The following is a 16573-nucleotide window of genomic DNA, read 5'->3' as shown; positions in this document are numbered from 1 at the left end:
TTAAGGCTCCAACTCAGAGGCCTGTGTCTTTTTTAAAGTGTTCAAATTCAAACCCTAGTTTTCAAGTGAGGCTCAGTAACTGTGTCGTAACCCTTTTTCTACGCCTCTCCGTGGAAGTTAGGCCTGGTTGCTATGGTGAAATTCCTCTGTAGGCGATAGCGCAGCACAGCAGAAGAACCTTCACCGCTCTATGCCCTTCAGGACCATTGGAGGCCGATTATCCAACAGCTGCAGATAATTACAGAGTTCTTTGGCAAGAGGTTTACAAGTGTATGAGACAGAGAGAGAGAGTGAGAGGGTTTTAATAGGTTTTTTGTTTTGTTTTTAAATGCAGATGTAGTATGCACTTGCTAGACATAAAGCAACATTACTGTGATAACAGCAGAGAGTTGAGCCATAGGAAGAGCGACTCCCTTAGTGCTTATTTATGAGCTGACTCCTGCTCCCTGTCAAACACTTGTCTCCATCTGTGTCTCCTCTCCCATCTTTCCTTCTAAGTCTTTCCTCTTTCTCTTTGTTGTTTCCTTGCCCTTTGTATCTGCTATTTTCTTTTAAGACTTTTAAGAATATGACAGGGGGCATGGATGTGTGTTAGAAAGAGAGAAACATAGAGAGAGAAAGAAAGAGAGAGGGTGTGCGAGTGTGTTTGTGTGAGTGTATGTCTGTGTGTATGTGTGTGTGTGTGTGTGTGTGTGTGTGTGTGTGTGTGTGTGTGTGTGTGTGTGTGTGTGTGTGTGTGTGTGTGTGTGTGTGTGTGTGTGTGCGTGTGTGTGTGTGTTAGTGAGTGTGTGTGTGTGTGTGTGTGTGTGTGTGTGTGTGTCTGAGTATGTGTGCGCTGATCTGTGTGTGAACAGAAAAAAAGGGTGCCGCCTCCCTGAGACGGGAGGTCGGGGCGCAGTGCAGTGCAGTGCTTCCATGGTAACCCACATACAGTAGTAGTAGTGCTGGTCACTGGTTTTGCTATGCAGAACGTTTCTAAATCCCATCCTCTTGACCGTGCCCGCTGCTGTGAGAGACGGGGAGCGTCGTGGCGAGTGGCGCCGTGTCAGAAGCCTGGGTTTCCTCCATCTGATTTCTGTTTTTGTTTTCTTCTCAAGCTGCTGAAGAACCCCCATGATGTGCCTCATAAATATGTATAGGCTAAGAGCACTTGTGTTGTCTTCTCCTCGCCCTTTGTGTGAAGAGGACAAAATAGCGGGGAGAGGAGAGGGGAGAAGGAGAGAGAGAGAGCTGCAGGGAGGAGAATAGAAAGCAAGGAAAGAGCAGAGAGAGAGACAGACAAAAACAGTGGAGAGATGATGGAGGAAGAAGGCAAATGTAAAGGTGCTAGAGTAAGGGGAGAGGAGAAGAGGAGGCCGGTTTTGTTCTCGTCTATCTCAAATATAAAGCATTGTTCTGCAGGTCTGACATATCTGACCTGGTTAGGTGGAGCAAAAGTCATGCGGCCCTCTTTACTTATAAAATCATACACATATCCTCTCTATCTCTCTCTCTCTATCTCTCTCTTAATTTCTCTCTCTCTCTTTAGCTCTATCTTTCTTTATCTCTCTCATGCAGACACCACTGTCTTTATCTCTTTATTTCTCTATTTATAAACATGCAATCTCTAAAGGCAGAAAGATATAGCAACAGCAGAAATGCATAAATACACAGATGGTGGTCTGCCAATGCTACCCTCAGTCCACCCCCCACCACACACACAGACACACACACACACACTTTGCTAAGCAGATATCGGCCTCTAGCAAAAGCCCATATAATAGGTGGATTTTCTGCAATGTCAGCAAGTGCGCTGAAAGTATCCATGGTGATACACTCAAACACCATGGTGACGGGCCCTCTGGGACCTTGGGATGCAGCATCTAGCCTCAGAATATCAGCTGCTCCTCTCATCTCTCTCTCTCTCTCTCTCTCTCTACACCCCCTCTCAGTGTGTCTGTCTATCCCTCCCCTGCACCACTACAAAGCTCTCAACACTGCATAGAAATTCCTTACCCAAAATGCATAGTGTCCAAAAATGACATGAGCCTGAGGCTCCGTCTGACCAACTGGCCCTGGTCTATCCAGTCATTTTTGGAAGAAAAGACGTCAATACAAGACAATCAAGGACAGCATGTCACTGATCAGGACCACAGAGACTTGAACAAGAAGACAACGACTGGGCATGGTGTCTGAAGGCACCTATTGTGGGTCAAACAGTGTGAAGACATGCTGAAGCGTTACTCTGGATATTGCATTGTAACCTGAATGTCTAAATTCACGTTTTCACGCAAGCATCAGAGCATCGTTAAGCTGTGCTTTGAAGACTGGATGACCCTTCCGGTCTAGGCTATCGGCCGTCCCCGGAGGCTGCGCTTAAACGCTTTGACCCTTTAAAGATTATCACAGACCTCTTCGCTCTCTTATTGATCGTCATTTTATAAATTAGCCCTTCTATCTCTTCTCAGCCTCTAAAAAGCTGTCACAAAATGAAAGTCATCTGCCACCTGCCTCGCACTGTAAGCCGCGAATTGCTGAACGCATTGTCACATCGACTATACCTGTGCATTCTCTCTACCACACTCGTACACACACACAATGAACACATGGCACCTCACCTATCAGCTGCTGAGCCCAGAACCCCTTAATGATGTCAGCAAAAGCACACAACACACAAACACACACACACACACTCACACATACACACTTCTAACTGACGTTACAAAATGATGTAATACAACACAAAGAATGTCTAGTTTTGCAATTGATTTCACTTTTTTCAGAACAATAAAATATGTGAACAGCTCTCCACACGCCTCCAGCTTTTTACATTTGACATTTTGCCACAGTTCTGATTTGGGCAAAAGGGATTTCTTAAAGATGCTCAGTCTGTCATCATTTCAGTGTTTGATTATGAACAACCAGCCACAAAAGTCTTTACTAATACTCACAACAGCTTGTTTGCTTACATTGCTTTATAGTGTCATCTTGTGGTTACACAGTGTAGTGCAGAAGTAATTTCAACGGCCTGAAGCCAGTGGCATCGTCTGGCAGGAGGCAAAATGAGTAGGCTGGTATATGGTCAGTAGTAAACACAGATATTAAAATCAGATGCTTAACCTAATTGAGTGGAGAAGACGTACAGATGGAATGGATGTGGAAAATAAACACACTGCATATGTAGGTTGCATGAAGACAGTCTAATTGTTCGAATTGTTAGTTCATCCACTGTGTCAAATCAAACACCCAACAGAGCACACAGTGGGTTCGGTTTAGCACCCTATCATTATAGTCAGAGAGAAAGCAAGAAAACAGCCCACTTATACCCATGTAGAGGAAGGGGAAACAGCGTGTGTTTTTGGCCCGGTGGGTGTGTGTGTCTGCTAGAAAGGGTGAAAGGTGGTTTTGAAACATATTGTGGTATGTTATGGTAAACTGATGCAGATACCTGTTTGGGAGGAGGAGCAGTCACATGTACTGTACAGTTACAGAGTAAGGTCACTCTGTACAGCAGGCCTTCAGCCTTAAGCTGATATCACGGAAGCTACCGCTAACAGACAACAGTAACCCAATACAGTCTGTTTGTCTGGGCCCTCATAAAGAAATCCCCTCATACATCAATGATTGTGTTACACGACACATGTTATTGTCCATGTGGGGTTTTGAACAAGAGACAATCCCCAGTAGGAAATGAGTCAGTGCCCAGGTACAAGTGGGAAGAAATGGGATAGAAATTCAAGAAGAAAAGAGAGATTGCAAATGAGGAGAGTGGGACATAGTGGTGTTGGGAAAGGCACAGACAAGTCTAGAGTGAGTAGGGTTTTTTTCACAGGTGTTTTGCAAGCAGAGGGCCTGCGGTATTGAGGACAGGAGGACCTCATGTAAATCATTCCACATAACTGCTCAGAAAGGATGGCAGAGGGTTGAATTGCTCCTCTCAGGCAAAGGAACAAAAAGCCTGATCAGCAGTGCTCGGATTATGTGATAGATCTCTCACAGACACAGCAGTATAACATGGATTACACATTCTGTTGGCTCTCTGTGTACAGTGGCTTGCAAAGGTATTCAACCTCCCTGAAAATCAACACCAATTTCACAATTAAAAAAAGATAACATTATTAACATTTATGCAGTAGAGGCAAAATGTTGCTAATGTTAAAAATCAATTGATTATACAATATATACTACTTACTTAAGTGTTCAAGCCACTGTGCATTTGAGTTCCAGATAAAGACATCAGACTAACCCATGAGAGGTTGCAGTAGAAATCTCCATATGTATACAAAAATCATTTGGTCTAAGGGTCATCAGCCAGGTTGTGAAACAACAGAGGAAATGACTCAAATGATTAAGTGTGGAAAAGACTCAGAGAAAGAATCCAAGTGTTTTGATGTCCAATGGAACACTGTCACACCACCCAAATTCTCTGTAGAAAAGCCTGTCTCCCAAACCAAGTATCCGAGGAAGATATTACTTGGTGACGGAGACCACATCTATCTACACATCACCCAGAACAATCTACTAAATTCAGTGGCTGGAATTGGGGTACAGGTGTAGGAGTCCACAATGTTTAGAGCTATCCATAAAACTGGACTTTATTTGAGGGTGGCATTTGTTTTAGAAGATCCACATAAAAGCATGTTTGGAGGTTGCCTAAGAAATGGGAAAGTGTTTTTATGGTTGCATTAGACAAAAATAGAGCTTCTTGGACAATCTTCAATGCGCTGTATGTTATGCAAATCTAACCCATCCCAATTGTGAAATATAGTGGTGGTAACCAGTGGTGGTGTCAAGCTAAGAAGGCACCGGATGCCTAAAAGAGCCCGGGTGACGTAATGTTGATTCTTGAGTGACAGTTTCTATGCCAACGTTAGCATTACGTACCCGGTCACCGCGTACCCCGCATCTATATTGCTAATAGCAATTCCTCCTTTTGTGCGACAATATTAAGCGACTAAAAAGTAGCTGATGGCTTTCGAACAACTCTTGAGACTCTCTGACTGATAGCCGAAAAGTGTCGGGGTACAAAGTGTCAGTTTAGGCACAATATTAAGCGACTAAAAAGTTTTAGCTACACCTGCCTGATGGTATTCTGTAAGTTAGCAATGTCCGCTAGCATATCAAAGCTAGCAATCCCCCGTTGTTCTTTAGTAAAATTTTGTGCAAACAATGCACTGTTTTGTTCAAATGTAACTGTGCGTGCCGTCAGATATGTCTAAAAATCACAACACATTAAGGAGTGTCTTAATTTAAGCACAACAACAGATGAATAGCTTCAAGCTAACAAGACACTAGCACGAGCTAGCTAGCTGATGGAATGTGCTTACTTTGATACATACATTTGATTTATATAAACTAGCGAATCAACAACTTTCCTACCAAAGTCAAACATCAAATGGTTGTTTTGGTTGGTTTATTGTAGGTCAAATACAAGCAAGCCGGTCTCAGGTAGCGAAGTTCAATGCAATATGCTCTGAAGTAAATCGCGTTATGAGCGATAAAGACCCGGGTGACGTAATGGCGTTGGCATAGCAACTGTCACTCAAGAGTCGTTCGAAAGTCAACATTACATCATCCGGGCTCTTTTAGGCAGCCGGTGCCTTTTTAGCTTGACAGTGGCGCCAGAGATTTTTTTCTGCAGGTGCTATGGGGGTGCTCGGCATTTTACCGAGGGTGCTATGAAATTAAGGTGATACTAGCATATGTGTCACATGGTTCTTTACTACAACACCTAGGCTACCCACCATATCGTCACATCTGTTTACATGTTTGCTTTCTGAAGCGTCTTTGTGGTCCATGAAAAGCACCATACAAATCGATCGTATTATTTTTATTATCATTAGGCTACTTCCGACGGACACGCACATAGCCGCGTTCATCTGCGACGGTCACTGACAAAATGCATGCAGCATGTTATAGATTCCGCAATCCCAAATACTTCGCTTACTTCAGTGGGGGTTAAAGTTGGTGTAGGTGACCACCAAGCCACCACTACCATGTCTGACAAATTAAACTAAACATAAATTGTTCAATACATTCTAAACTAAAGAGCGCAAATTAGAATAGAAGATAGATATTTCTAGATGGCCTAAAAACATGTCCGTACAAAGTGAGACAATTATATTCACATATCAGTGCTAAAACAGTCAAAGAGTCAGAAATGCTTTCAAAAAGTATATATTATTTCAGGTCACAATCAATTAAAACGTAGAAGCTTATGTCCACCTGGCTAGAACAGACAGACTGCTCGTCCTAGGCTAGGCTAGTCTCTGATTTTATAAGGCGGATCCAGAAAACCCCAAAAAGGACCGCATTTATTAATGTTACACATCAAACAAGACCGTTCCAGCTTTAATCTTAAACGGTGTAAAGATACAGGCCCCTTTTAAAAGTGAATGAAACAAAACAGAATGCACTCAAAACCACAATAATCAGAGCTAGATCACTGTATCATTGTACAATAAAACTTAAAACTTTACTTCTCAAAGAATGGCTAGCACCCTCAGTTGAGGTGTAGGGTTCATGGCCTCGTTTCCCGATAACGACGTATCTTAAAGGCCTACGTGGATTTTGGCGACATCGTAGACTCAATAACACTTTCTACTTACGAGCGTTTCCCGAACATCATCTTAATGTCAGGTGCACGAGCGCAACGTGCACGAGTTCTTAAGTATCTCTTAGGAGCTGTTTACGTCACGTTAACCTGTTTACGTTAATTGCTGTGAAATTAGCTAGCCTATGCGCGCATCGAACGTGCACTGTGCACTGAATTCGGGGCGGGGATAGTAACGCCATCTCCAGCAGAGTATTTAAACTGTGTTCCCATTGTATATGGAGGACTGAAAGTGCCACAATTCAATAAATAAATACACCATCAATAATTATTTAAATGTGTCATTAATTAATTCAAATTGGAATTAAATACATAAATGTTTAAATCAATGTGTCATTAATTAATTCAAATTGGAATTAAATACATAAATGTTTCAATAAATGTGTCATTAATTTATTAAATACCAATTCATTTTATGTAAAAAATTAATTAATTATGTTATGGTCCTGTGTTGCAGCGCATCAATAATTTATTTTATCTGTCAAGCTCACCCATCAAAGTCAGTGGGCGGATTCCTAATACCTGATTGGTTACCCTGCACATCAAGTCAAGGCTTACAGATTCAAGATATTTGGATTGACGCAGGCCTCATTCCTAAACACTGGGTGTCAAACAAAACTTTTTCTTAAACGCTAAAAATCCAGAGCGTGCGAGGTGAAGAAAACGGAAAAATCGATCCAGTAGTGGAACATGGATTAAATACCTTGAAAGCAATTTAGCCATCAACAGAAATGCAAAACAAAATTGAAGTCAGTAAGGAAAGCTAAAATGTATGAGGAAATACGAGGAGAGTTGGATAGCAGGGTTCAAAAGGACAACAGAACTAATAACAAACACATTACAAATAATAAAGAGAGCTTTCATCCATCAAAATGTGTTGGTTTGTCTGCTTTGTATACATTATCTCTTTCAATCTGGCTTGTTGTTTTTGTGTGATATTACACTTGATATTAACAGTTGACTAAGCAAGTTCTTGTAGCACTAGCTGCTAGCTGTCGTGAGGTACTACTACAGTATGCTAGTCAACTCCTATCATGAGCTGCATTGCCTGTTCGTAGAAAACCCGTAGTTGCATCTATAACTGAGACCGTGATGTAGTGCTGGTTTTGTATTGTGTGTACTGTAGAAGACTTGCCACTTGAAAACGAAAAAAAAAAGCTCTTGACTAAGCAAGTTCGTGTAGTAGCTAGCTAACTAGCACTACCTGCTGTGTTACTGCTACAGTTGTTAAGGCAACTGGTTAGTATCAGTGTGGTAGCTAGTCAACTCCCGTCATGAAGTAAGTAAGTAAGTAAGCTTTATTTATAGAGCACATTTATATACAGCATAAACTGACCAAAGTGCTTTACAATGACATAAAAGGCAAATAATACAGTATAACAATAATACAATAACAGCCCACATAGGCAAGAACAGGGGGTTAATAGTTCAGGGGGAAAGGAAGGCCAGGGAGTAAAGGTGGGTTTTTAGCCTAGACTTGAAGGCAGAAATAGAGGGGGCGGATCTAATGTCCTGAGGGAGCTGGTTCCACAGACGTGGAGCGGCGACAGCAAAGGCCCTGTCTCCTTTCTGATTGAGCCGTGAGCGTGGCACATGCAGAAACCCTTTGGTACAGGATCTGAGGGACCTTTGGACTGAATGTGGCTGTACAAGGTCAGTGATGTAGGCTGGGGCCAGCCCATTGAGTGCCTTAAAAACAAATAATAAAACTTTAAACTGTATCCTAAAATGAATGGGGAGCCAGTGCAAGGAGGCCAGAATGGGGGTGATGTGCTCACACCTCTTGGTGCCAGTTAAAAGACGTGCAGCTGCATTTTGGACCAGCTGTAGACGTCTGAGTGAGGAGTGGGGGAGGCCGAGGTAGAGGGAATTGCAATAATCCAGCTGTGATGTTATAAAGGCATGAATTACTATCTCCAGGTCTTTGTGAGATAGGATGGTTTTGAGGCGGGAACTCACTCTAAGTTGGTAAAAACTAGTTTTGACCACATTACTAATCTGTTTGTCAAGACAGAGTTCAGAGTCAAGGATGACACCTAGGTTTCTGGCGAAGGGTGTGACAAGGTGTGAGTGAAGTAACCTAAATTATTTAGAGTAGTGCATCTTGCCTTGGGGGGGCCAAAAATGATGACTTCTGTCTTGTCACCATTTAACTGGAGGAAGCTGTTGGCCATCCAGTTTCTAATGTCTTCAAGACAGACCAGGAGAGATTGGATGGAGGAGTCCCTAGATTTTAATGGCAGGTAAAGCTGTGAATCATCTGCATAGAGGTGAAAAGAGATGTTATGCTTTCTTATAATGTCACCCAGTGGGAGCATGTACAGGCTGAATAGTATGGGACCCAGTATGGACCCCTGAGGGACCCCATAAGAGACAGGGGCAGATGATGAAGAGAACTGGCCTATAGAGACAGAGAAAGTCCTATGTTTGAGGTAAGAGCTAAACCAAAGTAATGCAGTCTCCCTGATACCCACCTGCTGGTCCAGGCGGGTGAGGAGGATGTTGTGATCTACAGTGTCGAAAGCAGCACTAAGGTCAAGTAATATCAAGATGGCATTATCACCAGAATCCAAAGTGAGGAGCAGATCATTAGTTACTTTAAGCAGGGCAGTTTCTGTGCTGTGAAGGGATCTAAAACCTGATTGAAAGGGTTCTAGTATGTGGTGGGTGGTCAGAAAGGGAGTCAACTGTGACAAAACAGCTTTCTCTAAAACTTTAGAAAAAAAAGGAAGCTTAGAGATGGGGCGGTAATTTTTAAGGCATTCAGCATCAAGGTTGTGTTTTTTAAGCAAGGGTTGGACAACCGCATGCTTAAAACATGTAGGGACAGTGCCGGATGTGAGGCATGAGTTTAGAATTACCTGAATAGAGGGGCCAACTGCATCAAAAACATCCTTTTTAATGAACTGCATTGCCACTCGTCTGATCTACGTGAGAATATAGAAACCCGTGGCCAAGTAAACAGAACTTTTATATGTCGTGGAAAATTCTAAGAGTTCTCAAGAAACTTCTCAAGGCAAATAGATGTGAATATGGTGAACGGTTTATTTCAGAGGAATTAACTACTGCTGAGCTGGTCCATGGAGCATCTCAAAAACTCTAGTCATATGCTAAAGCGATCAAGTAAACAGAACTTTAACTTTAGGTCGTAAGGTAATACATGGTATTAAAAAGTTAAACATAATTTAAGTTTTATCGAAATTAATTTGCCTTCTCTTTGGAAGAAGACCACTCGTGAATAACTCACAATTGTAACCAAAGTAACATGTCACAAGATTCCATAACGTTAAGTTTTGGTGCTGGAACCGGTGGCAAAATGTCTCTCTCCAGGCACTTCAGACTAAAGCAATGGATCAGACTAAATCAGCGTTAGCCCCGCCCACTGACTTTGATGGGTGAGTTTGACAGATAAAATAAATTATTGATGCGCTGCAACACAGGACCATGACATAATTAATTAAATAGTGAAATAATTAAATATGTTTTTTTTTTACACAAAATGAATTGCTATTTAATTAATTAATGACACACTTAATAAAACATTTATGTATTTAATTCCCATTTAAATTAATTAATGACACATTTAAATCATTATTGATGTTGTATTTATTTATTGAATTGTGGCACTTTCAGTCCTCCATTAATTGTAAGGATCCCATTGTAAGGATATTTATTACGATCTGTCTGAGAGTGGGCTGTCAAAGCTAGCATCATCGAGGTCATACAGTACAGTAGGCTACATACATTCAATAAAATTAACCTACATTTGAGTCCAACTGCATGACCATTCTTACCCTACACTTACCCTTACAATAAAGAAGTGATCCTATTTCAACCATAATTTCTTTCTTTATGACATTTAGTTTATAGTTTAGACAGCAACGTTGACATCTATATTCAACTGCATCCACTACATAATCTCAAACTGTATTTGTTGGTAACTCTCCAAAAAGGCTACCATTAACACATTTCTTAATGAAAAGGAAACATGCATCACAATAATACTTCAGTGTAACATGTACCTATGTGGAGTGCAAATATGTCTTGCCATTACACTACCCAACAGCTCTACGTCTGCTAACACTACAGAATGCATAATTCCTACGGGCACTGCACTAGTTTTGTATAGCCTAATCTTTATTTTCAAATACTCAATATTCTTTATTTCTATTTTGATGGGAATAGGCAGGTAAAACCATGACATTCTCATGATGTGCTATACACAGAAACATCGTTTGGATTTCTTCTATAATAGGCCGAACGACGCCCCTGGTGGATTGCATCGCTAAGTGTGAAGTTACTACTGGATTGCATCGCTAAGTGTGAAGTTACTACTGGTCCTGACCACACGTAGAATTCTTCTCAACGAAAGATAAACTTAAGGTAAGTGCCGCGTCGGGAAACCAGTCTGCAACGTATTCCTCTTACAAACGATTTCAAGTCCTTTTTAGGCTAAGTGCGCGTTCGGGAAACGAGGCCCATCTCTTTAATCACGACGTCCCACTTCTTCTAATAAAATGCAGATACCTGTTGCATTCCTTCTTGTTCTTCAACGTCACATGATTCTTCTACTCGAGACATTTTGGGTATCAAAAACGGTTCCATTATTGTGAATTTGTTGATACTACCGCTTGAATGACGTGGACTAGCTCTCTTTCTCCTTCTATCGTCAGTGAACGTCAACGTTCACGCACGCGACCTGTCTTTGTCCTGCTACGTGAACTATGTTCATTTCAATCTGTTATTATTTTCTTTTGTGAATTAAATATTATTATAACACAATTAATTAAATTAACAACGCAGAATTAAATGAAATACTAATTATAAATAAACCATTATTTTCTTGGGGGTGCTTTGGGGGTGCTATGGCTAATCCAGGGGGAGCTGTAGCACCCCCTAGCCCCCCCCCTGGCGCCGCCCCTGGTGGTAACCTCTTGCTGTGAGGATATTTCTCAACTGCAGGGAAACTGGGAAACCTTTTAGAATCGAAGGGAGGATGAGTGGAATTAAAATCTTATTTTTACCTACCTTATTTTTACCTACCTACTAACCCAAGACACAGGACTAAAGCAATACTGGAGTGGCACAAAAACAGGGAACATTCTCGGTACTGTCTCACTTCAGAAGACTTAAGGCTGTTATTGAAGCAAAGGGGTTTTCTACCAAATATTTATGTATAGGGGTTGAATACCTACTACAGCATACTTCAGCAGAATAGCATACAGCGGAGGTCACAATGAGAATACTGACTAGGAAAATGTGTATCTTTAAAGTATCTTGAAAGTGATGGTGATTTTCAAGGGGGTTGAAAACCTCAGAGCAACAGAGCAACAGAGAGAAAGACAGACAGACAGAGGGAGGGAGAGAGAGAGAGAGGCGTCATTCCCATTGATACCATAGTGGCCCTTCTCAGACAACCTCATGTAATACCACCAAAGCGTGCTGTATTGTAGGTGGCAGCCCATTTCCTGAAATGCCATCCTCTCAAATGTCTAGTAATAAATAGTCAGCAGAACTAACATTAAACAGCGTCAGAGGTTGGCTGTAGCATAGAGGCTCCTATGCAAATGTGAAAAGCAATAGCCATTTCTCTAACCACGTGTGGGTGTTTGCTTTTGTTTGGATGGTCTTTTATTGATCCTATAAATTGCAATTTATTCAAAACTGTTTTCCTGGCGCACAAGAAGCAGTCAGGCTAACCCTGACTGTCAGCATCTGTTCATCTCCACGTGCTGAATACATACCTACAGACACTTCACCTCCTCATGGGAGCTGGAAATGTTTGTTGTTTAATGTGTTTTATTGGCCAAAATAAACCAATACAATTTGATTCCAATTTAACCTTCTGACTCGGGTCGAGTTATGGTTAGGGTGAATGTTAGTTGACAGATAGTTAAGAGTAGTTGGTAATGATGTTAAAAGGTGGTTTATATGTATAATGGATTTTGGTCGTTTGATTGTTATGGACCACCGAAATAAAGTGTCACCCATACCTCAATGGAGAGACTACAGATAATCTGTTGGGAAAGGCTGCAAGCAACCAAAAAATCTGAGGATCTGATGCTGCTTTGTTTCAGGAACCACGAAACACAAGACTGTTTGCCAGGTCAGAATACAAAACAGGGATCTCTCAACAGACTGCGCTAGAGACAAAAAGAGACTATATGGTGATGTATATTGATATATGATATATATTATAATACTATAAATTCTCATGAGCGTAAAAGAGACTCACAGCAGCAGACATTGGGTGAAAGTGGAACTGATTCCATATATATACTGTATATATATATATATATATACTGTATATATATTCAATAAAATATTCCTTGGGGAAAAGTAGAATGAAGAGGCCCATAGACACTACTCTGCTGAGGCTCCGTACCTTGGTGCCACACTCCTGGAGAGCACACAGCCACACGGGAGATCTGAGGGGCTCAAGGCTGTTCACCTTGCACGAATGACTAGACATCCACACCCTTCTCAAGTGAAAGAATGAGCTGCATCCCTGAGCTCATTCCCATTATCAATGGCGTCACTGCGTGCCTGTTAGCAGCCAGCTCAGGTAAGAAGAGGAGAGGCCCAACCGGTCGACTCACCTCTATGGCGCAGTCAGTAGCCTGGGGCGCTTGGCCGTGACTGACACCCGTGAACAAATCACAGTCTTAACACCACTGAAACTGCTTTAACACTTCAGCCTTGTCTTATCTGCCTGACCTTGCTTTGGGTACTTCATAGAGGTTGGGCCTCTAGTTTGCTCCTGTATCCTCTCTGTCCATCCATCCATCTGTCCCCATCACTCTCTCTCACACACACACCCACCCTTACAAACACACACACACATACACACAAACACACACACACTCACACATACACACACACACACACACACACACACACACACACACACACACACACACACACACACACACATACACACACACACAAGCACACACTCTCACAGACACACAGACACACACACCCACACTGTGGGCTAAACACTCTCCAGGAACTGTCTTGGTCAACATCCGTGTAGCAGGACCAGCTGTTGCTTCAAAGCCCCTCATCCCCTCTCTTGTTCTCCAACCCCTGTCACTGAGAACAATGTGGCAAGCCAAAGACTCTAAAAGGATTAAGTCTTTCAAAAGATATTTTGCCAGAAGGATACAGCACAAGTTCTGCAGCACTGGTGTTTTTGTGAGCCTTGACCAGAATGTGTTGCCTTTTAAGAATAAATGTGTATAATTTGTGAATTCATGTGTGGTTTCATGAGGGAATACACAGCTCCCCTGTTGATGGGCTTTAGTTGTCATTCATTTGACAGCATAAAAGAATAGACAAAAGGATCAGAGATGACATCCAGAATGCAGCAAAACCTATTAAGTGATGAGGGCGTGTCAACTCTGTGCATGCCTTACGTATGCCTCACAATGATGGGAGTGTCAGTTTTGACGCTCTAGACGGGTGTTACGTTTCAGAATATTATTTTCCAAGGAAATTACTTTGCGGACGTTCATGGTGCGGTTGTAACGATTTGTAACAAAAAGTTTAAACATTTTACAAGGGAGCGCCCGAATAGCTACGGAGTGATGCTGGGCGGGGGACAACAAGCCGCGGAGTCTCAAGAACTTCTCCCCCCATAAGATGGTCTCAAGCATATTTTATTCGCGGCATCAACAGGTGAGTGTCTTCGTGCTTCGTTTGAAATAAAAACATATTTTACAGATAAACTTGTGACTATGATCTTAACAAATGTTTGTGGATATCATGAAGAAACAATACGTTCTATGTACAGGAACTGATATTTGTTTCTCATTGGCAAACAGATACCAAGTTTTGCATGCAGTAGGTGCAGACAAAAGGCATGCTTTCAAAAACTGACTGATTGAATGACTTATTGAAATATGGTAAATGCAGTTTTATGTAATCATGTTTTATATTTGTTCTTTTCAGTGTAGGGCTCTAGTTATGGAATATGTTCGATACAACATTATGGAATCAAATACACTGCAGTGACTTTGACAAATATCCAGGGAAATAGCATCTGTCACTCGTGTGCATACACACACTGATCTCTGACAAATGAAAATTACTAGGTGGAATAAATAGGACATAAAACATGGATATCTAAACAAAGATAGATAGCTAGATAGATAGACAGTTAGATAGATAGATAGAAAGATTGATAGATAGATAGATAGATAGATAGATAGATAGATAGATAGATAGATAGATAGATAGATAAACAACATTCCATAGATTTAGTGATTTCAACTTCAGCATCCTCCTGTGTCCCCTTAAGGAAATGAAAGAAGTCATAACAGTCTGGAACATCAGAGAGGAGTCAGTGAAATGCAATTTTCCGAACTACAAAAGAAATGTCACGGCTCTTGTGCCTGGGGCACTTTAATGTAATGTGAATTAAGTGCCGTACATGCCACTGAAGACCACTGGGTTTTCTAAGGGATTTTGACCTGGTGATTGAGCCGTAATGACACACATTGTTATCTTGTGGACACACACTTGTGGGATATGTCTTCTTTTGTGGTGGGGGAGTAAGACGTCAACAGAATGGGACCATGTCATACTGCAGGTCAGATTGTTCCCCTGCCGAGTTCTGGAATGTTCCCTCTTGTTGTTTTTGGCTCACATCTATTGATACGTGACAGGCACTTAATGCATTCCCTTTAATACCGAAATGTCTGTCAAACTTTCTCATCAAAGTTATTTAACAACTAAAACAATTGTCTGTCAATGAAACTGTCCACAGATATATCTACAGAGGGTGTCCTTTCCAAGAGACAAACTGGAAAACTCTGAGAGAGACATAGCTCAGATCAACTAACGCATCACCAAATCAGGCTTTAAAACTCCGTGCCAGCAAAGCTAAAGAAATATTTCCCCACAGAGTGGAGCTAACTTGGTACTGTAGTTTGGCACCAACAACGCACTGATGTGACTGCCTTCGAACCTTAAACTTTAAGACACCTTGTTCATTTGAGATGTATTGTTGGTGCATCTCTCTTGATGTATTGTTGTAAACAATGACATACATAAGACACAGAATCTCATCATAATGGCTAGGTTAAACCACACCTACCTTCTCATTTTCCCTCAAATTTTTTTCTTACTCTTTGCAAATGGTATTCCATGTTCTTGTTCTCAGACATCAAACCTGTCATACCATCACTACTTTGAATCGACTAATCTCTGCTATGACCTTTCCACTAATAAGACAAATTCCTGTAATGCTGCTGAAAATATATTTGGCAGAACTGTGACCATTTCATGCACATAAAATACCTTGTTCAGAGAAGGATGCAGGCTCGAGCTAAAGTTGAAAGTGTAGTTAAGATCTGTTTAGTTTAGTTCAGTTAAGTTAGTTTTAGTTCTTCTTGAGTTCTGCTTGTGACCCAGAACTGCAAACTTAGGAGGAGGACGGCAGGATGTCTGTCAGCATCATGTGAACATGTTAACATGCATTTGTGTAAGTGAGGAGTGGGTAGTGGGTAGTGGGTAGTGATTGAGGTGTGTTGTGTATTTAATTCTCTACTTAACTTTAGTCAAGGACAGCACTCAATCCCGAGTACACCACCATCTCTGGCACAGTGACGCCATTCTTCATCATGATATTTACAGATGTCAGGCCGCATACTATGACCTCTATAATAATATCCCATCTCCCTGATGTTCAGTGCAGTGTTTGGTACATTTCAAGTATGTATGTATGGAGTATGGATCAAGTGGGCCTATGGATATCTTGCTGATCTCAGATCAAAATCTAGCCCTCTGTAGCACACTTCAACTATGAGCTGGCTGTTTGTTCATCAATGATGCCTTGACTGAAACCTTTAAATATAGGCTTTCATCATAATCCTGGAATGAATTGCTTTTCAGCAGAACCAATAACATCTTCATAACCCATCTATTGTAAATATTTCCCTACTGTTACTCCTTGTTGATCTGGTCTGATTTTAGTCT

Source organism: Sprattus sprattus (assembly GCF_963457725.1).
Source record: "Sprattus sprattus genome assembly, chromosome: 17".
NCBI classification, from domain to species: Eukaryota; Metazoa; Chordata; class Actinopteri; order Clupeiformes; family Clupeidae; genus Sprattus; species Sprattus sprattus.
This window is presented reverse-complemented; position numbering follows the sequence as displayed.